Source organism: Dendrobates tinctorius, unplaced genomic scaffold, assembly GCF_039654945.1.
Source record: "Dendrobates tinctorius isolate UK_male_01 unplaced genomic scaffold, ASM3965494v1 ptg000094l, whole genome shotgun sequence".
Taxonomy (NCBI): Eukaryota; Metazoa; Chordata; class Amphibia; order Anura; family Dendrobatidae; genus Dendrobates; species Dendrobates tinctorius.
In genome coordinates this window covers 17104882-17132537 of record NW_027361762.1, presented here as the reverse complement: position 1 = coordinate 17132537, position 27656 = coordinate 17104882, and the positions used below count along the sequence as shown (strand labels likewise).

The 27656-nt window shown below is 46.3% G+C and overlaps 1 protein-coding gene across 3 annotated transcripts in view; it reads right to left on the bottom strand.

Moving 5' to 3' along the window:
• TCF20 (transcription factor 20) overlaps positions 1-25126 on the bottom strand; it is a 243394-nt gene extending 218268 nt beyond the window's left edge. For 2 of the 3 annotated variants that reach the window (XM_073586702.1, XM_073586701.1), the window contains exon 1: positions 24765-25126. The gene's annotated coding sequence lies outside the window, so the exon portion shown is untranslated. The remainder of the gene's footprint in view (positions 1-24764) is intronic. The other variant, XM_073586698.1, reaches the window with a different exon arrangement.
• Positions 25127-27656: the final 2530 nt, after the last annotated feature.

The window sequence follows — 27656 nt, the reverse complement described above, 5'->3', positions numbered from 1 at the left end:
AAGGACTATTTCCTGTGTCCTGTGAAAGCTAGAAACTACCTTAGGTAAGTACGCCGGATCAGGTCTGAGTGTTACTCTATCGTCCTTAAACTGTATATAAGGAGGACGCCTAGATAATGCCTGGATGTCGCTTACCCTACGAGCTGAGGTTAGAGCTACCAGGAAGGCTACTTTAAGGGACAGGTTTTATATGGAAGCTGATGAAATAGGTTCGAATGGAGCCTCTGTCATAGCCGTGAGGACTAGGTTTAAGTCCCACGGCATGAACCTATCTTTCACTATTGGCCTGGATCTACCTGCTGCTTTAATGAATCTACTGATCCAGTAATTACCCGCGATGTTGCAGCTAAAGAGGGCCCCCAAGGCTGATACCTGTACTTTAAGGGTACTAGTGGAAAGCCCCATAACCAGACCTTTCTGAAGAAACTCTAAGATCTGGTTTATAGGTGCTAAACCCCCCGCGACTATTCCGGAGTTCTGAAGGAATCTCTTCCGAATCCTGACATAGATTTTTGTAGTGATGATTTTTCTACTTTTAAGTAGAGTGTTAATCAGGTCTGGGGAGAAGCCTTTTTCTCTTAGCAATGTCCGTTCAAACTCCACGCCGTCAGATGTAGGCCAGCCACCTGAGGATGGAAGACTGGGCCCTGGGATAGGAGATTCGGGATGTCCGGAAGGACCCAAGGCTCGGACACCGACATGGTCCTGAGGCATGAGAACCATGCCCTCCTGGGAAAAAATGGAGCACTAACTATAACCCTCGCTCTGTCCCTCCTGGTTTTTCTCATCACCAGGGGTAGTAGTGATAGGGGAGGGAAGGCGTATGCTAGCCTGAAGTCGCACTTTATTAGAAAGGCATCTACCGCCAGGGGGTTCTCTCTGGGATTTAGGGAGCAGAACTGCCTTAATTTTCTGTTTTCCATGGTAGCGAAGAGATCTATCTCTGGTTGTCCCCATTTTTGTACAATCAGGTCGAAGATGGAAGTTTTTAGGGACCATTCTCCTTGTCTTAGTAGATTGCGGCTTAAGAAATCTGCTGTGATATTTTCTTTCCCTTTTATATGTAGCGCTGTTAAAGATAGAAAATGCTGCTCTGCTAGCTGGAACAACCGTTCTGCCACATTCATCAGGGGTTTGGAACGAGTCTCGCCTTGGTGGTTGATATAAGCCACGGTGACCTGATTGTCTGAGAACACCCGCACATGATGGCCCTGTAGATACACAAGTAGTCTCTTAGCTGCCTGTTCTACTGCTGTAACTCTTTCAGGTTAGATGACATCTCTATCTGATGATGCTCCCATAGGCCCTGGACCAGAATCTCACCCAAATGAGCCCCCCAACCGGAAGGGCTAGCATCCGTGGTGATTATGCGGGATATGTCATACTCCCAGGGAACCCCTCTGGATAAATTATCCTTGTCTAGCCACCACTCTAGGGACTCCCTTGTGTTCCGGGACAAGGTTAACTGGCCCTCTAAGTAACCTCCGAGCATTCTTTGATGTACTAAAACTTCGCCCTGTAGTGTTCTTGAATGGAATTGGGCCCACTGGACAGCCGGGATACAGGATGAAAGAGAACCCAGAAGGGACATGGCTCTCCTGAGGGAAATGGTAGGGTTATTGGAAGCGTTCAGGACCTGATAGTGTAGGCGAACAAGCTTCTCCGGAGGCAGACGGCATTCCTGTTTCTCAGAATCTAGGATCAAGCCCAAGAATTGTTGGACTCTCACCGGTTCTAACCGAGATTTTTTAATGTTAAGCAGCCAACCTAACCGCTCTAAGGCAGACATTGCCCTTTGTAGCTGTTCCATACAATGTTTCACCGTTTTCCCTACAATCAGGAAGTCATCTAAGTAGGGAAGTACTAGAATGTCTGATTCACGTAGATGGGCCATAACCTCCGCCACCACTTTAGTAAATACTCGGGGAGCGACTGCCACCCCAAAGGGGAGGGCCGCATATTGGAAATGCTGAACTGACCCATCTAACTGAACGGCCACTCTGAGGAAGCGCTGATGACCTGCATGAATGGGTATATGGTAGTAAGCATCTTTTAAATCTAACACTACCATAAAGCAATTTTTAAACAGCATTTTTATTGATAAATTAATTGTCTCCATCTTAAACGGGCGTATGGCCAGGAATTCGTTGAGGGACTTAAGATTTATTATAGTCCTAAAGGAGCCGTCTGGCTTGCGGACCAGGAACAGAGGGGAGTAGAAACCTTTTCCCCTTTCTCCTTCTGGAACCATAGTTAGGACCTTCTTGCGGCAAAGATCATGAACCTCAGCCTCCAGGGCAGCTTGTTCTGATGTGGAAGTCCTGAGCGGGGTGACCTTAAATCGATCTTGGGGGACCCGGGTGAATTCTAGTCGTAGACCCGCAGCTATCACCCCCAGTATCCAGCTACTACTAGAAATCATAGACCAGGCTGGGTAGAAGGCAGCTAGTCTCCCCCCTACCGGAGCAGCTAGTCATTGGGGCGGCTTTTTAGTGTCACGGGCTGGACCTTCCTGGCGCCCCCCACCTCCGAACATGAAACCTGTACCTCTCCTTCTCTTGTCATCCCATCTGCCCTGGTCCCTGGACGGCCTTCTGCGGAAATATCCTTTCCTAGTAAAGGGACGTCTATAAGAAGGGTTCGACAGACTGGGGAACTTCTTTTTATCATCCCCAGCTTTCTCTAAAAGTTCATCCAAAATGGGGCCAAACAGATGTTCCCCCTCGCATGGAATGGAGCAGAGTCGTGACCTGGCCTGGATATCTCCTGGCCAGCATTTTAACCAGAGAGCCCTTCGTGCTGTGTTAGATAAACCCGCGGTCCTAGCCGCCATTCTCGCAGAGTCTGCTGAGGCATCAGCCAAAAAAGTGGCAGCACTTTGGATGATTGGTAGAGTTTTTCAAATGGATGCTCCATCCTTCAGTTGGGAATCCAGTTGATCTAGCCAGACCATCATGGATCTGGCCGTACATGTGGCAGCTATCGCTGGTCTTAAAGCGCCTGCTGACAACTCCCATGTTCCCTTTAGAAAGGAATCCGCTTTTTTATCCAGCGGGTCTTTTAAGGAGGCCATGTCATCGAATGGTATGGAGGATTTTCTGGAGGCTTTGGCTACTGCCGCGTCCAGCTTAGGGGCCTTATCCCATCTGTTTACCACTGGATCATCAAACGGGTACCTCCGCTTGAAGGCAGGTGGCAAGGAGCCCCTTTTTTCTGGTCTTTTCCATTCCCTATCTATCAGGCTCTGGACTTTGTCATTTAATGGAAAGGCCCTGCGCTTTCTGGGATCTAGACCCCCGAACATCACGTCCTGTGCGGAAAGTTCTGGTTTTGCGTCTGCTACCCCCATGGTGGACCTTATTGCTTTAACCAGCCTATCCATTTGATCTAAGGGGAAGCAGAATCGGCTTGAGTCCTCCTCTGAAGAAGACGAAGTGGAGGCCAGGGAATCTGAGGAGTCATCGATCCTAGGGGCGGCCGAGGACTCCGAACCTGAGAGACTAAATTCTCTTCCTTTAGAAGAATCCCTTTTAGATAAGGCCTTCATTTCCGACCTGATAATTTCCCTAAGGCTTATGGTGAAGTCCGGCGTTTTTTCCGCTACCTGTATGGACGGGGAGAGTGTAAGGGCCTGTCAATCTACCCCTGGGCCCCCGTCCCTTTCCAACCCCTACCGTTTGTCGCACCCATGGCTGACACAACTTTTTAGGGTGGCCGTCTGGCAAGGGGCAACTACAGAGGGCACATTCCCTGTGCTTCTGTTTTCCCGTAGCTTTCCTCCCCTGCGAAAAAAACATAAGGGAACACTGCATCAGGGTACATTCACGGAGATCTCTTACCCATGCAGATGAGGCAGGTACTGGATCACGGAGGGAGGCAGGAGGGTCCTTTATCCTGGAGGAACTTCTGTGGCTCTGTTCGCTCGGACATTTGTTTCTTCTGCTGGCCACTCGCATGAGGCTTCACCGTGGCCTGTTTCTGTGGGCGATCCTGCACCTCGTCCTGCTGCTCTATGGGGGCTTCTGTCGTCTCCATTGCTGGGCCTTTAGAAGTACCCCAGCAGCGTCACCTCCTGTCTTTTACGGCCTCCCAGTGTCCAGGTCAGCAGGGTTCTGGCGCGGCACCTCCCACCCGGGACCCCCCCCCCCCCCCCGAGACCTCCCCCCCCCCCCCCGAACCGACCACCCCCTCCCCGCCCCGGGCACCGCGCACCACCCCGGACCGTGGCGCGCACTTGCAAGCCGACCGGCACCCGACTTCCGGTTTCGGCGCTCACGGCCCCGCCCCTTCCGCCGCTCATCAGAGCCCGCGGGAATGCGCGGAAGGAGCCGGGACGGCGCCCCCGGCTCCGGTATGCCCGACGACCGGGCGCAACCCGGATAGGAGAGGGGGACCGGACCCCCGGGGGAAAACGCACCAGGAGGGGCCCGGGGCATACATACCTGGTGCCCGCACTATGGAGGCGGCTGTCCACCGGACCCTGTGCTCCACCTGCTCTGACCACTGCCGGGGCGACCTACCCGGCCCCACCGTGGCGCTTCCAGGGACCCGAGCGTGACCGAGGTAGGAGAACCCCCGCTACCTGGGTCGGTCAGCCGGCCTGGGAATCCCTCGACGACTCCATGACGGACGATCTGAAGGAAGTCCCGTCCTCTAGGAACAGGAAACCAACTGATGATGCATTCCACAAACGTGTCTCTCGACTCCCCATGTATCCTCCCAAAAAAAACATTTGATATGCTCCAGCGCTGTATATAAATGAGGTGGTCCGGTCCGATGGACGGCCTTGTAGTGCCATCTGTCCATTCTCTCTGCACCTAATCACGTCCTCCTGCTTTGATGGATGTGACACGTTATCCACATAGAGAACCGAGAGCTTGCACTTGCGTACTAGCCTCACAGGACCGCGCAGACGCACTCTGTTCTGCTGAGAGCAGAGAACACCACTGCGCAAGCGCCTATTCTGATTGATGTGAATGGCTAACTGAGATCTCGCGCCTAAGCAGTAGCCTCTCTCTGATGCGCTTGCGCAGTACTGTTATCTGTTCTGCTCACAGTAGGGCAAAGCAGTGTGTGAATAATTAGCGGACGTCATATCCCGTTTAGAAATCCCCCGCTATGCCTAAACAGTGGAAATCACTCACAAGCGACACCATTTTGTAAACTAGACCCTTCAAGAAACTTATCTAGATGTGTGTTGACCACCATTAACCCCCAAGTGCTTCAGACGTTCATAACTTTGAGCCATGAAGGAAAAAAAACAAAAACATTTTCCCCACAAAAATGTTTTTGTTTTTAGCCCAACCTCCCCTCAATTTATTATTTTCAGAGGGTTACACACAGGGAAAAAAAGTGGACCCCAGAATTTGTTTTTCAATTGTTTCTTGAATACGCAGTTACCCCATATGTAGGGGGAAACTACTGTTTGGGTGCACGGCAGGGCTCAGAAAGGATGAAGTGAAGTTTTGGAACACAGATTTTGATTGAATGTTCTGAAGGGGTCATGTCGTGTTTGGAGAGCCCCTGATGTGCCTAAACAGTGGAAAATCACTACAAGTGACCCATTTAGGAAAGTATAATCCTCAGGGAACTTATCTAGATGTGTGAACCACCAGATGCTTGACAAGTTTACAACATTGAGCAATGGAAAAAAAAAAAAATTACCAACATTTTTTTTTTATCCCCAATTTTTTTTTCTCACAAGATTACAAGGGGAAAATGGCCCACACAATTTGTTGTGCAATTTCTCTCAAGTGCACAAATACCCCATATGTGGGAGAAAACTACTTCTGAGGCACAGTGGAAAGTTCAGAAGGAAGAAATGCCATATTGGCGTTCAGATTTTCCTGGACTGGTTTGAGGGCACCATGTCACATTGGTAGAGCCCCTGAGATGCCAAATTAGCAAAACCCCTCATTAGTGACCCTATTTTACAAACTACACCTCTTAATGAATTCATGTGTGGGTGCAGTGATCATATTGACACCACAGGTGTGACAGTTTTGAGGCGAGTCATAAATCCTACGGACAGATTTAGTCCTGTGTGGATGGCATCAAAGACTAATAAGTTTGTATTCCCAAACCCTGCAATGTTTCTGTGATCTAAAAATTGAGCTTTAATATCACAACGTTCATATTGTGGGGTACCACAGGGGTCAGTATTGGGCCCGCTTCTATATTTATGAATGACCTTGTAGGGGGCATAGAGAGTAGAATTACAATATTTGCAGATGACCCTAAACTCTGCAGGGTAATCAATACAGAGGAGGACAATTTTATATTACAGGAGGATGTAAACTAGAAGCTTGGGCTGGTAAGTGGCAAATGAGCTTTAATGGGGATAAATGTAAGGTCATGCGCTTGGGTAGAACGAACAAGATGTATAATTATGTGCTTAATTATAAAACACTGGGCAAAACGGTCACTGAAAAAGGCCTGGTTGTATGGGTGGACGACAAACTCACATTTAGTGGCCAGTGTCAGGCAGCTGCTGCAAAGGCAAATAAAATAATGGGATGCATTAAAAGAGGCATAGATGCTCATGAAGAGAACATTATTTTACCTCTATATAAGTCACTAGTGCGACCACACTTAGAATACTGTGTACAGTTCTGGTCTCCGGTGTATAAGAAAGACATAGCTGAAATGGAGCGGGTGCAGAGAAGAGCGACCAAGGTTATTAGGGAACTGGGGGGTCTGCAATACCAAGACAGGTTATTACACTTGGGGTTTAGATTGGAGAATCGAAGGCTTAGGGGTGATCTTATTACAATGTATAAATATATGCGGGGACAATACAAAGACCTTTCTAATGATCTTTTTACTCTTAGACCTGTGACGGGGACAAGGGGGCATCCTCTACGTCTGGAGGAAAGAAGGTTTAAGCATACTCACAGATGCGGATTCTTTACTGTAAGAGCAGTGAGACTATGGAACTCTCTCTCTCTCTATATATATATATATATATATATATATATATATATATATATATATATATATAGTATATACACTAGTTTCCTTAATATTGCGTTGATCCAGAGAGCTAGTCTGATTGCCGTATGTGGAGTCGGGAAGGAATTTTTTTCCCCAATGTGAAGCTTACCGTTTGCCACATGGGTTTTTTTGCCTTCCTCTGGATCAACATGTTAGGGCAAGTTAGGATAGGATATGAGTTGAACTAGATGGACTTAAAGTCTTCCTTCAACCTTAATAACTATGTTACTATATATTCATTATGTTGTGTCCTGGACCACAAATGTCTGGCCACCGGTAAATGAGTTGTTTGTTCTTTTTATCTGTAATTGTGTGGCCCAGCAACCACAGCTTCATCAGAGCCAGCTGTGATTGGCGTGATTGGCAATGAAGCCATTCGCACAAGATTGAGGTCAAATCGCCTCTGCACAATGTGACCAAAGTTCTCTCGCGCTGTGCTGGGCCTTATGTTGTCACAGACTTTTTCAAGCCTATGCCATCACTTTTCCTGGTGCTGCTCCTCTTGAAAGAGACATTCCAGATCCCCAATGTTTCCTAATCCATCCTCTCCCTAAAGGTACTGTCACACTAAGAGATATCGCTAGTAATATCGCTATAACTTGTGACGTTATAGCGATATTGCTAACGATATCGCTGTGTCTGATACTTACCTACGACCCGCTCCCCAGCTGGTTATCGCTGATCGCGCGAAAACGTCCTGGACCGCTTCTCATCATCAGCTTCCTGTGGAGAGACGAGCGTGGAGCCGGGCGGGAGGACGCAGGATCGCCTAGTGTGACAGGTAAGTAGCGACCCCCGACCCCTGCGATGTCGCTGGTGAGATCTGCCTGTGTGGCAGCTCACTAGCGACCACATAGCGATGTACCAGCGATCCTGGCGTCATATCGTTGGTCGGGATCGCTGGTACATCGCTAAGTGTGACAGTACCTTAAGGATATGTGCACACGCTGCGGATCTGCTGCGGATTTGGCCTCTGCGGATCCGCAGCAGTTCCGCAGACAGTGTACAGTACAATGTAAGTCTATGTGATTTACATTCTGCTGTGCACATGCTGCAGATTTTTCACTGCGGAAAAGCTGGGGTTTTAAATCTGCAGAAAGAATTGACATGTCAATTCTTTGTGCGGATTCCGCTGCGGTTTGCCACCTATTCCATTGTCCAGGTGTCAAACCGCAGGGGAAAACCGCTGGCCAATCCGCAGGTCAATTTACCTGCGGATTCGCATGGAAAAATCTGCTTGTGAATCCGCAGCGTGTGCACATAGCCTAATACTATCCCCCTTCTGCTGCCGAGTGCCGATTGTGGAGACACAGTATTATATCTTAAATTAACTAGACATATATTTTTAGCAAACCAAAAGGAATAGACTTATCTGTATGTTGACTTTTGAATTTAAACATTTCTTTCTGGCTGGTCAAGAAAACAGACTTTTGTTTGTCTAAGACTGTAATATTGACATAACAGTGTACTCTTAGCCTTAAAGGGGGTTTTACACTAAGCAATATCGCTAGCAATATCGCTAAAACGTCACTGGTTTTGTGACGTTATAGCGATATTGCTAGCGATATCGCTCTGTGTGATACTTACCAGCGACCGGCTCCCCCGCTGTCCATCGCTGATCGCGCGAGAATGTCCGGCTCCATTTCTCGTCGGGCGCTTCCTGCTGAGACTTCCTGCTGTGACGTCCAGCGACGCGTGGAGGCGGGCGGGAGGACGCCAGGATCGCTGTGTGTGAATGGTAAGTATCGTGCGCTGCGTCGCTGCTGCATCGCTGTGAGATCTTTCTGTATGAAAGCTCACTAGCGATCATTTAGCGATGCACCAGCGATCCTGACCGGGTCGGATCGCTGGTTGGATCGCTGGTGCATCGCTAAATGTAAAAGGGCCTTAAGGCCCCGTCACACACAGCAATCTCGCTAGCGAGATCGCTGATTTTGTGGCGCTACAGCGATCTCGCTAGCAAGATTCGCTGTGTATGATGGGGATCAGCGACCATCCCCCCTGCCGGGTATCGCTGATCATGCTTGATCGGCCTGGGCCGTTTTTTTATCGCTGATCTCCCGCTGCCCAGCACCCATAGCTGCGTGTGGCAGCGAGAGACCAGCGATCAGCGACACTGGTTTCTAATGTAAACATCAGGTATCCAGGAGCCGCGGCTCCTGGATACCCCCCTCTATTTACCTTGGAAACCGGCGTACACAAGCTCTTAGATACCTGATGTTTACCTAGGAAACCAGCGTGCACGCCGGTTTCCAAGGTAAACATCGGGTATCCAAGAGCCACGGCTCATGGATACCCAATGTTTACATTAGAAACTAGCGTCGCTGGTCCTGATCACTGAAGCGGCTGTCTTGTGACAGCTCACCAGCGAACAGCCTAACGATGTCCCAGCGATCCCATCATGTCGGATCGTTGGTGGGGTCGCTGGGACATCTTTATGTGTAACGGGGTCTTTAATGACTATTTATATGCTAATTATGCATTGGGTAGCCCAGATAGTTGATTTTTAAAACAAAAGGAAAAACTATGCAAATAGATTACATAATCAAACAGGCAACTTGGTCATCACCACTTCTCCCCTTATCTGGGATGCTGGAGTGAAGGACACTTGTTAAAATATAAAAATAGGTTACATGCCTCTGTACAGAGACTCAAACAGGGAGACCAAGAGAGACAGCCAGAAATTTGCCAAGACATTCATACCTCCAAAAGGACCACAGACAGGAAAGCAGCCAATTCGTCATGGCTCCATCACGAAGGACTCGGATCCAACATTCTACAGGAAACAATCTAGGGGTTCTCGGCCCCGGCTGGAAGAATACAGATCTGCTCCATGGATATGTTTGAATAAAGCCAGTATTAGGACCCGCCGGTCACTTGGCTCCATGGAGATGTTTGGAGAAGTCAGGTTGTGACCCTCGGGTCAACTGGTCTTGTACCTGAATGGACTTATCTCCCTAGGCTTGTCGTTACCTTCTCTGTGTGCGTGCCACAGGTGGGGAAGCGGATCCTGGGCGCTCTTAAGTAACAGCTGCCAATATCCTGACAAGTCAGCGGAAGGGTGAAATTCTAATGTGCACCATCTTGGGGTACTTTGTTGTGACTGTTCTACGTGTTACCTGCCTGTATTGTGCTTCAATAAAGCATTGACACTGTTTTACCCTCACCCTGTGTTGTTTGAGTAGCGTTATGAGCACGTTAAAAGGAGAGTGTGCGTTCGGCGGGATGATCCCTGGTCTATGCGGTTTTGGCTAGCGGACCGCGGCACCCGCCAATTCCCCCCCCCCCCCATGTGTACACACTGATCAGTACTTGATTGCTCGATTTTTGGCAGTTTTTTTTTCGTTTTGAAGCTGCCGAGCGCTGATCAGTGAGGCAAATCACTTCTGTGCCTGCTGTTTTCCAGGACTTTTTCCCCCCAGTCTTTTTTTTAGCCCTTTTTTGCACCACATGTGGGAGTGTGTCCTACAGCCTTCGATCACTGGTAGGTGACACAAATCACTGATCAGCTGTGTTTGTGAGTCCGCAACTGACACTAAGCAGTCTAAAATACTGTAGTAGGGGCTGATTACTACAGTATATTTTTACTCACCAAGTGAGGACCTCTAAACTCAAATAATATATATTATACACATTATATACACCTAGCAATTTTTGGCACAAATACGCCCTTCATTTTTTTAACTAGACTTCTGTAGACAAAGTAGAAATGATGAGATTTTGGGGTCTTGTCCTTCACATGGGGTTAGTGAAGAAGCCAGAGTTTCGGAAATGTTGGATGTTGCCGCTTTATACAACACTCCACTGGTTAGAATGGCTATGACGCACAAACGATTTGAGGAAATCCAAGAGATGAAAAAGTTTAAGAATTACAGTGATACTGCACAATTTCCTCCCTGAGATGACCCAAACTTTTTCTGACTTTTCAAAGTTCGACCAGTCATTGAGCACTTTAACAATTTTGCTGAGGTGTAGGTTATTTATGCGTGATTGAGTTCCAAATATATTTCAAGGGGAGGTACAAATTACGGCAATACCTGCCCAGTAAGAGGGCCAGATACACATTTAAGCTTTACAAACTGTGTGAAAGTACCTCAGGGTACACCCACAGGTTTAGAGTTTACGAAGGAAAGGAAACCAGGATTCAACACCTTGGATGTCACCATGTCCTGGGAGTGAGTTGGAAAATAGTTTGGGATTTGGTGCACCCACTGCTGGATCAAGGTTATCACCTCTATGTAAATAAATTTTATACCCACTCTTAAAGTCCCTCTTTGTGCGGACTACTGCAGCCTGCAGTACTGTCCGCAACAATCAGAGAGGCCTCCTTAAGACACTAATTGGGCAGCTGCTCAGAAAGGGTGAGAGAAGAGCCCAATGTATCAACAACATACTGGTGGTCAAGGACAAGAGGGATGTCCTTTTCTTTACCACTATACATGGTGATGGCAGCAACTCCACCACTGTGATAGGTACTTCTACACAGGTCACCAAACCAGACTGTGTACTGGGCTACACGAATAACATGGGTGTAGTTGATCTCTCTGATCAAGTCCTTCAGCCATACAGCGCAATGAGATAAGCCAAAGTGTGGTACAAGAAGCCATCAGTGCACATCGTGCAGAAGGCAACGTACAACGCTTCCGTGCCATTATGATGTGCAGGCCTGACCGGTAAGTACATTGAGTTCCAGGAGGAAGTAATCAAGGCCCTAATCTTTGAAGATCAAGAAGGAGAGGGCGCCAGTAATTCCGGAACCGAAGGTGCTCGTGTCGTACCAGGCCAACATTTCAGTGAGGTCCTTAAACCAAAAAGAAAGGAAGGTCGCAAAAGAGGTGCTAAGTGCGTTATAGAAGGTGGATACGCAAGGACACCACTTATCAATGCAACATCTGCCCCGACGAACCTGGCCTGGATATAAAATAATACTTCAAACTGTACCACACATTAATGGACTACTAAATTAATTTCTAACTTGCACAACTCACGTATGCCAACCTGACGTACACTATACAACTCAAGTATGCCACTAAATTATAAAATTCTCATTCCAGGAAACACTAGAACAATTCCAGTATAGGGTCACTTGTGGGGGTTTTTAATGTTTAGGCACATCAGGGGCTCTCCAAATGTGACATAACGCCTGCAGACCATTCCATGAAAGTCTGCATTCTCACTTTTTCCCTTCTGAGTCCTGCCGTGCATTGTGATAAAACACTGCGGGGTCGCCTTTGATGGGGTCAAAGGTCACGTGCGTTCAACATGAAACTCAGGCGCAGAGCTGGGATTCGGGTATAACTGACCCTGGGTCAGGTTTATTAACGGTGAAAGCAATGCAAAAAGGAAATAAAACATAAAACAAATCCTTGCCTGTCCGGCACTAACTAAACAATGGACAACCTAACTACCAACTGGCGGGCTTCTCCAGTCCAGCCAAACCACAGATGCAGTGGGCACTGCTTCCACTCACGTGTGTCTCTCACACAGACAGGCTCTCTGTGTTGCCAGGCTGAGACACTCACACACCCACCTGGCAACCTTTTATATCCACCTCCCATTATTCATTAGCAAGCAGGTGCGATACTGACCAGACTAGGCCACATAGGAAAGGAATCTGGGCGAGATATACCTGCCCTCATCCACTATTCCCACATGATTCTCACAGCATCCAAACAGTTTTCTCCCACAACGTTCTCACTTCTCAGCACACATCTAGATACATTTTTTGGGGGATGGAGTGCATAGTTTCCAAATTCGTGTCACTTGTGGGGGGGGTTTCCACTGTTTAGGCAGATCAGGGGTTCTCCAAAAACGCGACATGGCGTCCGCTCTCAATTCCAGACACGTTTGTGTTTAAAAAGTCAAAACAGTGCTATTCTCCGGTTACCCTTGTGAAAATAAAATTTGGTTCTCAAGTAAAATTTGTGAAAAAATGTTAATTTCTACATTCCACATTGCTTCAGTTGTTGTGAAGCAACTGAAGAGTTAATAAACTTCTTGAATGTGGTTTTGAGCATCTTGATGGGTAAATGGTGTCACTTTTGGGTATTTTCTGTCATATAGGCCCCTCAAAGTCACTTCAAATGTGAAGTGGTTTCTAAGAAAAATAGTTTTTCTAAATTTTGTTGGAAAAATGAGAAATCACTTGTCAACTTTTAACCCTTCTAACAAATAAAAAAAAAAATAATTGGGTTTCAAAAATTGTGCTCTTGTAAAGTAAACGTTGGAAATGTTATGTACTAAATTTTGTGTGACAGGTCTATGGTTTAAAGGCATAAAAATTGAAAGTTTGAAAATTGCAAAATTTTCAATTTCCTGATATTTTCACAAACAAGTCCTGGTGAACAAATTTTACTACTATCCTGAAGTATAATATGTGTAGACAAAAAAAAAAACTCTCAGTGACAATGGTCAGAATTGTAGAATTTGACCTGGTCATGAAAGTGAAAACAGGCTTGGGAGTGAGGTGGTTAAAAGTTTGCATAAATTTATGTATAGAATATGCCTAAAACTGAATATTTCTTTTATTGTGAAGCATACAACAAACAGGACAAAAATCACTGAAAACTTCAGTGTCCATAACTATTCACCCCTGTAAACGCAGTACTTTGTAGAGCCTCCTTCTGCAGGAATTTCAGCCAGTTTGTATAAGTCTCTTTTGAGCTTTCCACATCTTGCCACTTAGATTTTTGCCCATTTCTCAAGGCAAAGCTGTGCCAGCTCCTTCAAGTTAAATGGTTTCCTCTGGTGAACAGCACTCTTCTAGTTGGACCACAGATCCTCAATTCGATTAAGGTCTCGGCTTTGACTAAGCCACTCTAAAGGGCCTGTCACACTAAGCGATATCGCTAGCAATATCGCTGTAACGTCACTGGCTTTTGTGACGTTATAGCGATATCGCTAGCGATATCGCTATGTCTGATACTTACCTCCGACCGCTCCCCCGCTGGTTATCGCTGATCGCCCGAGAACGTCCTGGACCGCTTCTCGTCGTCAGCTTCCTGCTGGGCTTCCTGCTGTGGAGACGAGCGACGCGTGGACGTCAGGATCGCCTCATCTGACAGGTAAGTAGCGACCCCCGACCCCTGCTATGTCGCTGGTGAGATCTGTCTGTGTGGCAGCTCACTAGCGACCACTTAGTGATGCACCAGCGATCCTGACCGCATCAGCGTTATAGGAATTCGCAGGTGTAAAAACGCAGGCGAAATCCGCACAAAATCTGCAAAAAAGCCACAAAAATCCCGCAGGTAATACGCAGGTCACTTTACCTGCAGATTCTGCAGAAAAATCCGCAGTGGAATCCGCAAACGTGTGCACATACCCTTAGGGTGTGTGCACACGCTGCGGATTGTGCTGCAGAATTTTCAGCGTGGATTTGTGTAAATCCGCAGGTCAAAAGACCTGCGGTTTATTCGCAGATTTTCTGCAGTTTAGCCTGCAGGTTTCCCCTGTGGTTTGACACCTATGATGGAGCAGGTGCCAAACCGCAGCGGAATCCGCACAAAGAATTGACATGCTGCGGATTTGAAACTGCAGCAAATCCGTGTGGAAAATTCCGCACCATGTGAACTGCGGATTTCATTTTCCATTGATTATAATGGTACTGTACACAGCAGCAGAAACTGCTGCGGATCCGCAGGACCGGATCCGCAGCATGTGCACACACACACGTTTCCTCTTAAACCACTCGAATGTTGCTTTAGCACTATGCTCTGGGTCATTGTCTTTTTGGAAGGTGAACCTCCATCCCACCTCAAATCACTGACGAAAAGGTTTTACTCAATAATATCCCTCTATTTCGCACCATCCATCTTCCTCTCGATTCGGAACATTTTTCCTTGTCCCTGCTGCCATAAAACATCCTTAGGCTGTGTTCCCACGGTCAGTAAATGCTGCGGCTTTGACGCTGCGTACATCGGCAGCGTCAAACCCGCAGTGTCCAGATGTTACAGCATGGTGGAGGGGGTTTCATGAAATCCCATCTCCACTATGTGTTTAAAAACGCAGGCGGCAGACCTGCGTAACCGGACATGCGGCGTGTTTTTCTAGACTGCAGCATGTCTATTTATAATGCGGAGATGCTCCGTCCCTGCATTGTAAATTTCCCATAGACTCTCATTAGATGTGGTAAAACCACATCTAATGATTAGTCACATGCGTAATAACTGCGAAAACGCAGCTTACTACACAAGTGTACTAATTTACATAAGGTCTTGCATGTCACACCGCCAGACGTCTCGTGATAAGTTCTCGCGGTAAGCTAAGTTAAGTGCACATGACTGGGGTTAACTCCGGTCAACTAGGCTAGTTCTTATGGGCCATTTTGATCCATGACTTGGAACAAACATATCCCATGACCAGCCCCACAGAATATAATCGGTTCATGTTGGATGAGTAAAAACCACAGACAGAACACGAGATTCACACAGGTCTGAATGAGGCCTAATGGTACGTGTATACATCTTTCTAAATCCCCCCTTGAAAAGAGCCAACTGCTCCTAAGAATGACAACTTGTTCAGTAGCTTGAGTGTCCAAAAGAGGCCAAACAGGGGTGAGCAGATCATTCTTCAGGCATCTCCCACTCCAAAAGAAACCAGGTTGTTGCATCAATCATAGAATCGTAGAGTTGGAAGGGACCTCCTGGGCCTTCTGGTCCAACCCCCTGCTCAAAGCAGGATTCGCTAAATCATCCCAGTCCGATGTTTGTCCAGCCTCTGTTTGAAGACTTCCATTGAAGGAGAACTCACCACTTCTCGTGGCAGCTTGTTCCACTCATTGATCACTCTGTCAAAAAGTTTTTTCTAATATCTAATCTGTGTCTCCTCCCATTCAGTTTCATCCCATTGCTTCTAGTCTTTCCATGTGCAAATGAGAATAAAGTTGATCCTTCTGCAATGTGACAGCCCTTTAGATATTTGTAGACAGCTATTAAGTCTCCTCTCAGTCTTCGCTTTTGCAAACTAAACAATCCCAAATCCTGCAACCTTTCCTCATAAGACAGGGTTTGCAGACCGGTCATCATTCTGGTTGCTCTTTTCTGAACTTGCTCCAGTTTGTTGATGTCTTTTTTAAAATGTGGTGCCCAAAACTGGACACAATATTCCAGATGAGGTCTGACCAAAGAGGAGTAGAGGGAAATAATGACTTCACGTGATCTAGACTGTATGCTTCTGTTAATACATCCTAGAATTGCATTTGCCTTTTTTGCTGCTGCATCACACTGTTGACTCATATTCAGTCTGTGATCTATTAGTATACCCAAGTCTTTTTCACATGTGCTGTTGCTTAGGCCTATTCCTCCCATTCTGTATATGCTTTTTTCATTTTTATTGCCCAGATGTAGTACTTTGCATTTTTCCCTGTTAAAAACCATTCTGTTAGTTGCTGCCCACTTCTCCAGTTTATTTATATCTTTTTGAATCCTCTCTCTCTCTTCTCTAGTATTAGCTATCCCTCCTAGCTTTGTGTCATCAGCAAATTTAATCAGTATACCCTCAATTCCTTCATCTAAATCGTTGATAAAGATGTTGAACAATACAGGGCCCAGGACAGAGCCCTGTGGTACCCCACTTGAGACATTCTTCTAACTGGATGTGCAGCCATTTACGACCACTCTTTGGGTCCGATCACTAAGCCAGTTATGAATCCACCTAACAGTTGCCTTGTCCATTCCATACTTAGTCATTTTTTCAATAAGGATTGTATGAGATACTTTGTCAAATGCTTTGCTGAAGTCAAGATATACTATATCTACAGCATTTCCTTGATCCACCCAATCAGTGATTCCGTCATAGAAGGAAATTAAGTTAGTCTGACATGACTTATTAGTTTCAAACCCATGCTGACTCTGTTTAATCACTTCATTCTTATCCAGGTACTGACATACATGTTGTTTAATAATTTGTTCAAAGATCTTTCCTGGTATAGAAGTCAGACTCACCGGCCTATAGTTGCTTGGGTCCACCTTCTTCCCCTTTTTGAAGATAGGAACAACATTTGCTCTTCTCCAGTCTTCTGGGACTTCTCCTGTTCTCCAAGAATTTTCAAAGATTATGGAGAGGGGTTCAAAAATTTCTTCTGCTATCTCCTTCAGTACTCTGTGGTGTAATTCATCTGGACCTGGAGACTTGAATTCATTTAGGTTAGCTAAGTGTTTCCTCACTATCTTTCTGTTTATAGATATTCTGGATTCTTCTATTCCCTTAATAGGACAGTGAAGAACAGTTGATGTTACATTTCCTTTCTGAGAGAAAACAGATGCAAAATAGGAATTTAAAAGTTCGGCCTTCTCAACATCCTGTCTTACCATTTCATCATTTTCATCCTGTAAAAATCCTATAGCATCTTTGACTTTTCTTTTACTTTTGACATATCCCCAAAATCATTTATTATTGCTTTTGACATCTCTTGCAAGCCTCAATTCATTGTCCGCTTTAGATAATCTGATTTGTGCCCTGCAGGTTCTGCAGACAGCATTATATTCTTCTTTAGATATGCCTCCCTCTTTCCATTTTATAAACGTTTTTTTTTTCCTTTTTAGCATGTGCTTAAGTTCTGTGTTCATCCATCCTGGTTTCCTTAAATGCTTCCTATTCTTCCCTCTTTTCGGAATTGTTAACAACTGTGCTTTGAGAATTTCATTTTTCAAGATTTCCCATCCTTCCTGGACATTTTTGTCTTTAAGGATATCCAGCCATTGGATCCCTCCAATTCTCTTTCTGAATCCCTTAAAATCTGCCTTTCTGAAATCTAACCTTGACGTCTGAGTCTTCACAGGTCTTCCTCCTCTAGTTATACAAAATTCTAAAATAGCATGGTCGCTACCTCCTAGGGTCCCAGCCACTTTTACCTCCTCAACCATTTCCTCCTTGTTTATAAGTATTAGATCCAAGGTAGCAGTTCCCCTTGTTTTCTCCCCTACCTTTTGGAAGATAAAGTTGTCAGCAAGAGAGGATAAGAATTTCCTTGACCTGTTAGTTTTGCCTGAGAGAGATTCCCAACAAATGTCTGGATAGTTGAAATCTCCCATGACAACTATGTCATATTTTTTGGAGAACTTGGCCATTTGATGCATAAAGAGCTCATCCATATCTTCAGCTTGCACAGGCAGCCTGTAGTAAATGCCTACAATGGTGTCCTTTCCATTGTTCTGTCCTTGTATTCTTACCCAAACAGTTTCCACAGAACTCCCAGTCTCTGAAGCTTCAATCTCTGTGCAGATATACGCGTTTCTAACATACAATGCAACACCGCCTCCTCGTATATCAAGTCTGTTTCTTGCAAATAAGTTGTATCCTTCTAGTCTTGTATTCCAATCATGTGTATCGTCCCACCAAGTTTCAGTGATTCCAATGACATCATATTTCTTTTCCTGTGTTAGTAGTTCCAATTCTCCTTGTTTGTTGCCCATGCTTTGTGCATTAGTATAGAAACATTTTAGTTTGTGATTGGTTTCTCTTTCTCCAATATTTTTATTAATTAGATTCTTTTGTCTTTGTTCTTCCTTTCCACTTCTAATAGCAGAGTTCTCAATAGCATTTGTCAGGTGTATGGCTTTTTCTGGTCTTTTGCTTCCCTTCCCATGTTGTTCTAGTTTAAAGCTCTCCTTACAAGTGTTGCAAGGCGACTTCCAAATACATGTTTTCCAGTCTTCGTAAGGTGCACCCCATCTCTAGCAAGTAGTCCATCGTATAGGTAATTTACTCCGTGATCCATAAATCCAAATCGTTGCTGACGGCACCATCGACGTAGTCAGTTGTTCACCTGCAGAATCTTATTCCACCTCCTTGTTCCATGGCCATCCACTGGGAGCATGGAAGAGAAGACCACCTGCGCTCCCAGTTCTTTCACTTTCTTGCCTAAGTCTTCAAAGTCTCTGCAGATGGTTTCCAGGTCGTTTCTTGCGGTGTCATTTGTCCCCACATGTAGTAGCAGGAATGGGTAGTCATCTGTAGGTCTGAAGAGTCCCGATATCCTGTCAGATACATCTTTAATTTTTGCACCTGGAAGACAGCACATTTCTCTTGAAGTTATATCCGGTCTGCAGATAGCGGCCTCTGTTCCTCTCAACAGGGAATCCCCCATGACCACCACTCTCAGTTTCTTCTTCACAACATTTTTCTTTCTCCATCCAGGAGGACTCTGAGGGCGTACAAGGTTGCTGTTTGTGGGCAAAGTCTTATCCTGATGTATTTCTTCATCGTTTTCCTGCGTGAGAGCCTGGTACTGGTTCCTGAGAAGTATGGGTGCTGACTGCCTCCTGATCCTCCTGCTTCTCTGGGTCACATGTCTCCATTCCTCTGTTTCTTCAGGTGCACTTTGAATTTCTTCTCTTTCTGTAACATGAAGAGATAATTCTGCTCTGTCTAAGAACTCTTCACCTTCCTTAATGATCTTCAACGTAGCTAACCTCTCTTCGAGATTTTGCAACTTTTCCTCCAACAGGGACACAAGCTTGCATTTGTGGCATGTGAAGTTTGGCTTTTCCACTGGTAAGTCTGTGAACATGTAGCAAGAAATGCAGCTCACCAAATGGCTCCTGGTGTCTTCCATATTGAGATTTCTTTAAAACGATGAAAGATGAGCCAAAATTCGCGCCTCCTCAAGGCTCTTCCCCGGACAACAAACCCAATGGAGCGGCAGCAGTTGTAGGGAGGAGTCCTACAAGGTCAGAGGGAACCTGACAGCTGAGCCCCTGGGCAGCATGGAGCAGCCACAGGTTTTGCGATCATGGCCATATCCGATTGTCTCCGAAACTCTGCGGCGTTTGAGGGGAAAAAAAAAAAAAAAAACAACAATTTATTAGCCGCCATGGAACGAGCTGTGCAGGCGACTAGTTGTGCAGGCGACTAGTTGTACAGGCGGGACCCCAGCGGCTTCTCCCCACTCGCTGGCAGGTCGATCCCTATACACACACACAGAGGCTTGCCAGTCACTGTCGGTGGGTGGGGAAATGTTACAGGGGACCCGCCTGTACAACTAGTCATTAGTGCAACTCAGCAGCTAGTAAAAGTGTTTCAGAGCCAAACATACGTGGTTGCGATTGCAGCCAGGGGCTGATGCATGCTGCTCACGAATTGTGGGCAGGTATCAGCTGACAGAAGCTACAACAGTGGGGGTAAACAGGGGAGCTCACCACCCAGAGAAAATGAACAATAACGTGAACAGAGCCATTGGATTTACAGCAATCTGTCCAATAAACAATCCGCAGTGAAGCGGTGTACCTCGTGTCTCAGCTCCAGAATACTGAAGTGAACGTGGGCAACAGGATACCACAACCGACAGAACAAAAAATAGACCAAATAAACAGTAAAAGGAAAAAAAGGATTTATTATACTCACAAGAGTACTTACAACAGAGCTTACAACAAATGCATGGAACAGTCCACCTATTGGCTGAAGTTGAATGTGTAGCTCAACCCAGGGTTTCGCCGTACAAATGACAGCTTCTTCTGGGGCTTGGAAGAAACCATCCCGGCATCTAGGAGCCAGGGGACAGAGAGCTCTGATGATTGACAGTTCGGCCAGAGGTGCAAGCAGGCCGCAGGACCGAACTGTGCACTCTCGCAGAGGTCGCTTTGAGCGTTCAACATCAGAGGAGCACTGGGGCACTGATGCTGGAAGCGCTCAGCTTCAGAGCAAAGATTGCAAGTGCAGCAGTTCTTGACTGGGAGACCGGCCACCTATGACACGCTGCAGCAGCAGCTTGTAACCTAGGCAACAAACCAGGGCTGTGGAGTCGGAGTCGTGGTGTCGGAGCTCATTTTGGTGGAGTCGGTATAAAATGGTCCGACTCAGACTCCTAAAATATATAATAAATTGGGTACAATAGTTCAATGCAGAATGTGCTGAATATTTTTTCATAGGAATTTGGGAAAGTTATGAAATGTCCAATAAATGACTGTTCTATTCCTGATCTAAGGCTACGTTCACACACAGCGTTTTTGCTGCGTTTTTTGAGGATACGTTTTTCAGCTGCTAAAGCAGATCAGCTTTTTAAAAAACCGCATCACCTGAAAGGTTTTTGAGCTCATAGATAATGTTTTCAATAGCAAAAGCAGATTAGAAATCTGCTCTATCCATATCTGTCTATCCATATCTTATCTGTACCAAAAAGAATGAAAGCCGGGTAGCACACAGACTAACACTCCTTTTTTTTTTTAGCAGCAGTCAGGTACACCTCATAGCTGCCCAAAAGGACGCCCAGGACAGGCATTGCTCGTCTTCAGTAACACGTCAACATCAATTGATAGTTGGAATAAATAGACTGCATTCACCACATCTTAAGGTGCAGGCTTTATTTTCAAGCGTAGGGGTGTGCAGTATAAGGTTCTGCAGCAGATGAGGTGTGCAGTATGAGATTCTGCGGAACAGTATGAGGTTCTGCCCACCCCCCCCTAGTTTTGATCCTGGCTAAAACAGATTCTTATAGATATGGCGAACACTCAGGTAACCCTAAATGAAGGTCAATGGACACAGGTGGCTGAATTGAAGGAATTGCTTAATCACCTATTTACTGTGACTAAAAAATAACAAGCTGAGGATTTAACACCTGGCATTTTCGTAAGGGAGTGGAAGAACTTGCTATTTTGCCTGTCCCAAAGAGGAGATTAAATCGCAGATGGCATTTCGGCTTCAATGAAACGGAGAGAGGCAGAGCTAATGGAAAATAAAAATTTTCTGGCGGCTGTTTATGTGGACCCAAGTCATCGTATATTTCTTGATGATCAACAGCTTACTAAAGGAAAAGAAGCTCTGACTGAGGTAGCAGTTAGGATGAGTGGCCTACAGGAGGACTGCCAGGCGCAAGAGGACTTGGGTCCTGACAGTGCTACTGCTGCCATATCTTCATCCTCATCAGATGAGGAGTTTGACTTTGACAAGTATTTGGATGATATGGAGCAGGTAAAGCGTTGCCGCAAGGAAAAAGATTTCACTCCTTCTACTATAGCAAGCAGATTGACCATATTTCAGCAAAATGTTTCACTTGCTCTCAAAGAAAAAGAAAAATTCAACCGTTCATCAAAACTGACTGTGCATGAGGCAATTCCTTTATACTTGGAAATTGTTAGAGATGTTGCCCATGTGGTTACGGCTTTGCCTCCAACCCAAGTTAGTGTAGAGAGGTTGTTCTCTGGCCTTAAAATTATTAGGTCAGATTTGAGGTCATCTATGAAGGAGGATCTGATGGAGGCAATTCTATTTCTTAGAACAAATTCATAGACTGCACAAATGTTATTTAGTATGTTTTGAAAACTGTTTTTTGCCACTTACATAGTTTCTTACATAGTGTTTTATATATATATATATATATATATATATATATATATATATATATTCGATATTACATAGTGTATTACATATTTAATTTACAATTTATTACAGTTTTTTATGTTCTAAAGATGTATTCCAATAAATATATATTATATTCTAAATGTCTTGATTATTGCCTCATAAAAATGATTAAATGTCTGATGTTCACATTGTACTAACAATACATTTTTCACTTAAACATAAGCAATATATGTTGGAGTCGGTGGAAGGGAAATTGAGGAGTCGGAGTCGCAGGTTTGGCTTACTGACTTCCACAGCCCTGCAACAAACAGTATATAATTGAACTAAAAAGCCTTTGGTGCTTGAAAATAACAAGTTGCTTCCCCCAATATAACACGCCCTACTTCAAGATAGAGGAAACCCGACAAGAGGTCCCAATTCTTTACGACTACTTATCTGCCATCTTTTTGTGAAACTGGCAGTGATGATGCGTCTATATTAAAGCAAACAGTAATTACAGTAAAGGTACTGTCACACTTAGCGATGCACCAGTGATCCCGACTAGCGATATGACGTGGTCAGGATCGCTGGTGCATCACTAAGTGGTCGCTAGTGAGCTGCCACACAGGCAGATCTCACCAGCGACATAGCAGCGGTCGGGGGTCGCTACTTACCTTTCGGATGAGGAGATCCTGACGTCCTCCAGCCTGCGTCCACGCGTCGCTCGTCACCACAGCAGGAAGCCCCAGCAGGAAGCTGACGACGAGAAACGGTCCAGGACGTTCTCGCGCGATCAGCGATAACCAGCGGGGGAGCGGTCGGAGGTAAGTATCAGACATAGCGATATCACTAGCAATATCACTATAACGTCACAAAAACCAGTGACGTTATAGCGATATTGCTAGCGATATCGCTGAGTGTGACAGGCCCTTAACAGAGGTCTTTTTAGTACGAGCAATAAAGAGAGAAGTTCCACAAAACCGTAAAGCATCTGACCCAAAGTGCCCACAACTCAGCTCCAGTCCAGGAAGCTTAACACTGGGGCACGCCGCCCAGTCATATCCCATCTAATGCAAACCACACGGCACCCCCAATGCCAAGAGCAGTTTATCTTATAGTCACCAACAAAAGCTGCAAAAACAATTGTAAGAGAGAGGCAAATGGGAGCACTGTCCACAGAACAAGCCAGAAGCAACTGCAGTGAGAAGACTGGCTGTAAATGGGCACCGTCCTCCTTCCCGAAGCTTCACAACACGTAACAACACTTCCTACAGACCCGGGCACGGCTCACTGTCACTGTGCAGGGCATCACCGGAGGTGGGAGACCTGGGGTGTGTAGACCACATGACATGAGGGGCACAAAGCATCCTGGTATTCTCATTCCTGGTCATTCCCTTATCTTGGTGCACAGTCAATGAAAACCAATATAATGAGCAATGAATGGGTCTCTCCCCCCCTCAGGGAATCAGTGAGCGCCCCCCTCAGGGAATGATTGGGCCGCTTCTCTCCCCACCTCCCCCCGGGGACTCAATGGGCCCCTCTCTCCTCCCCTTCCCCCCCCCGGGGAATCAATGGGCCCCTCTCTCCTCCCCTTCCCCCCCCGGGGAATCAATGGGCCCCTCTCTCCTCCCCTTCCCCCCCCCGGGGAATCAATGGGCCCCTCTCTCCTCCCCTTCCCCCCCCCGGGGAATCAATGGGCCCCTCTCTCCTCCCCTTCCCCCCCCCCGGGAATCAATGGGCCCCTCTCTCCTCCCCTTCCCCCCCCCCGGGAATCAATGGGCCCCTCTCTCCTCCCCTTCCCCCCCCCCGGGAATCAATGGGCCTCTCTCCTCCCTTTCCCTATGGGAATCAATGGGCCTCTCTCCTCCCTTCCCCTATGGGAATCAATGGGCCTCTCTCCTCCCTTCCCCTATGGGAATCAATGGGCCTCTCTCCTCCCTTTCCCTATGGGAATCAATGGGCCTCTCTCCTCCCTTTCCCTATGGGAATCAATGGGCCTCTCTCCTCCCTTTCCCTATGGGAATCAATGGGCCTCTCTCCTCCCTTTCCCTATGGGAATCAATGGGCCTCTCTCCTCCCTTTCCCTATGGGAATCAATGGGCCTCTCTCCTCCCTTTCCCTATGGGAATCAATGGGCCTCTCTCCTCCCTTTCCCTATGGGAATCAATGGGCCTCTCTCCTCCCTTTCCCTATGGGAATCAATGGGCCTCTCTCCTCCCTTTCCCTATGGGAATCAATGGGCCTCTCTCCCCCCTCCCTCAGGGAATCAATGGGCCTCTCTCCCCTTCCCTCAGGGAATCAATGGGCCTCTCTCCCCTTCCCTCAGGGAATCAATGGGCCTCTCTCCCCTTCCCTCAGGGAATGCACAGGCCGCAGGCGGATACAGTTCAGCTCGCTAGTATCAGCCTCGTCACCGGCTGCGGGCGGCCTGTAGTACGGAGCAGCAGCACGGCGCGCCAGGGTGGCACTGAGGAGAGCCCACGCACCCCGGCCCTTACCTGGCGCAGTCACTTCCCCATGCCGATCACAGGGTGACAACCGGATCCCAGTGGGTCGGTGCCTGCTGCCGGCGGGCAGATCAGTCCAGCTCCGGGCCGGCCCCGGCTTCACCCCCGATGTTCTTGTCTCGCTGTTTCTCGAACAATCAGGCTGCGATCAGGCTGCCGTGCAGAGCGGAGATGGTAGATGGCTAGGGGAGGAGGGATCAATCTGGGCTCAGCCATTCAGGTCTATCAGGAGGAGGGGGCGGCCGCTGCCAGTTTCCTTCCGCTTCTCTTTCCTCTTCCTCTCGTCCCTCCTCCTTTTCCTCTCACTGGGCGCCCTCCCTCTCAGACTCACACGGACGTTTGCTCGGGTCCACCGTGGTCCTTCCTCTGACACAGAACGCGTCAGACCCAGATCACGAGCCGGATGGAGGCGCGCCCTCTACTGGCAGCTCTCCTGATTGCGCCACCAAGCTTTTCTTGCCGTTTGATAGAAAAGGAGGAAAAACAATTTCAGCTTTTAATATTTTCATTATGGTGAAAAATATTATGTTATTAACCCCCTGTAGCCAGTTATTATTTATGCATTTTTTTCTTACCCGTCTTCATAGAGCTGTGCCTTGTTATTTCCCTGGTGACAGCCCCATGTCAGGCTTGTTTTTTTGTAGACTTGAACAGGGGTGAACCTAGCAGCCTCTCTGCTGCCTGAGGCGAACTGCAAAATCCCCCCCTAGTAAAATCAGTACAACTAAATCTGGTTTAGGCTAGTTTCACACTTGCGTTTTTTTGCGCTGCATATTGAGCGCACATGAAATGCATGTCAAAAGCGCATGCAAACGCTGGTAAACGCTGCGTTATTTTGCAGCTTTATTGTGCGCATTAGAACAAAATATCGCAGCGTTTTTCATGCGTTTGCATTTTTTATGTGCAATAAACTGGAGGAAAAATCCTTGAAAAATTCTTGCAACACCACCAATGGGACACCAGTGGGCGTGTCTATGGAAATTCTTTATATAGCCCCTTTTTATAGCTGAATTCTTCACATTTGCTTGCATTTGACTTGAGAAACATGGATCTGCGCTGGAAGAGCTTTTACTTTGACTTGGATCTGGACATGAGGATGGCTCAGGCTTATGCAGTTGCTTGCCATGAACAGAGGGAGAGAGAGAGGCAGCGAAGATTGCAGCAGCGGCGGAGTTTGTGGATACATCCCATTATTGAACTCCGGGAGAGCCGTGGAGCGTACCACACCCTCTACAGCGAGCTCCAGGCAAACCTGGAGAAATTTACGGATTATACCCGGATGACCCAAGCAACCTTTCACTAGTTGCTTGGTCGGGTACAAGAAGTCATCCGGAGACAGGACACGCAGCTCCAGTGTGCAATTACTCCTGAGGAACGGCTCCTGGTCACATTAAGGTACGTTGTTTTGCTAAACCAATGTCTGCTGAATTTTCTTGGTTGTGACATGTACTCTTCCAAATCTGTCAGAATTACAGTTCTGCCATGTCGGTAACTACAAGCTGCGTTAATTTTTGGATGCCATGTATTGAAACAAAGGCTGCAGAATTTTTTTTTTTTAATGTAACGTGTGTAAAAAAAGTTACATAAACACAAATATTAATTTTTGTTGTTTTCCTTGTGTCACAGATTCCTGGCTACTGGAGAGACCCTCTCGTCACTGCACTTCCAGTACCGGATTGGAATCTCCACGTTGTCTGGAATTGTAGTGGACACCTGCCGAGCTCTCTGGAACGTTCTTTGTCCCGAATTCATGCCCATGCCAACCAGGGCTGTGGAGTCGGTAAGCCACAGTTGCGACTCAGACTCCGACTCCTGGATTTTATCAGGCTCCGGCTCCGACTCCTTCATAAATGGCCAATTCATAACAACAAATTTACTGTTGTAAAATATTAAACATCGTGCTTATTCAGTTTCTCACCATCATATAAGTAATCAGACCACTTAGAGCAAAAACTACAGAATACAATTAGAATATAGCAAATAACTTTTCTAAACTGTAAGTAAATATGCAATAAACACTTTTATGCAGTTAAGAAGAAGAAATCTATAAATTTGTCCTCAGAAAAAGTATTGCCTCTGTCAGATCCTCCTTCATGGATGCCCTCAAATCTGATCTAATTATTTTGAGAGCAGAGAACAACCTCTCTACACTAACTTGTGTTGGTGGCAAAGCAGTAACCACTCGGGCAACATCTCTGACAATGTCAGGATACAGAGGAATCGCTTGTTGCACTGTTATTTTTGATGAACGGTCAAATTTCTCAATTTCTTTTAGTGCACATGAAAAATTCTGCTGAAATGTACTGGCTGTGTTCCTTGATGGGGATGACTCTTCTTCTATGCGGGAACGCTTTGCACGGTCCTTGTGATCCAAATATTTTTCGAAATTAAATTCTTCATCAGTTGATGATGAGGGTGAAGATGTAGCAGGACGACCAAATTCTTCTTGTTCCTCCTGACTGTTCTGCAACCCTTTCATCCTTACTGCTATTTCAAACAGAGCTTCTTTTCCTTTACTTAGCTGTTGATCATCTAGAAGAATCCGATGCATTGGGTCTACATAAACAGCTGCCAAAAGAATGTTATTTTGTAATAGTAGCTCCTCTCTCCGTTTCATTGATGTAGCAATGCCACTTGCAATTAACCCTCCTCTTTGGGACAGGCGAAACATCAGGTTCTTCCACTCCTTTAAGAAAATACCTGGAGTTAAGTCCTCTGCTTGTAATTTTTTAGTCACTGTAAATGGGTGCTCTAGCAATTTTTCCAGCTCAGTCACCTGATTCCACTGACTTTCATTTAGCGTCAGTTGAGGGTTAGCCATGTCTACAAGAAAGGTTTTCAGTTCAACCAAGCACTGAATCATTAAGTAAGTACTGCCCCATC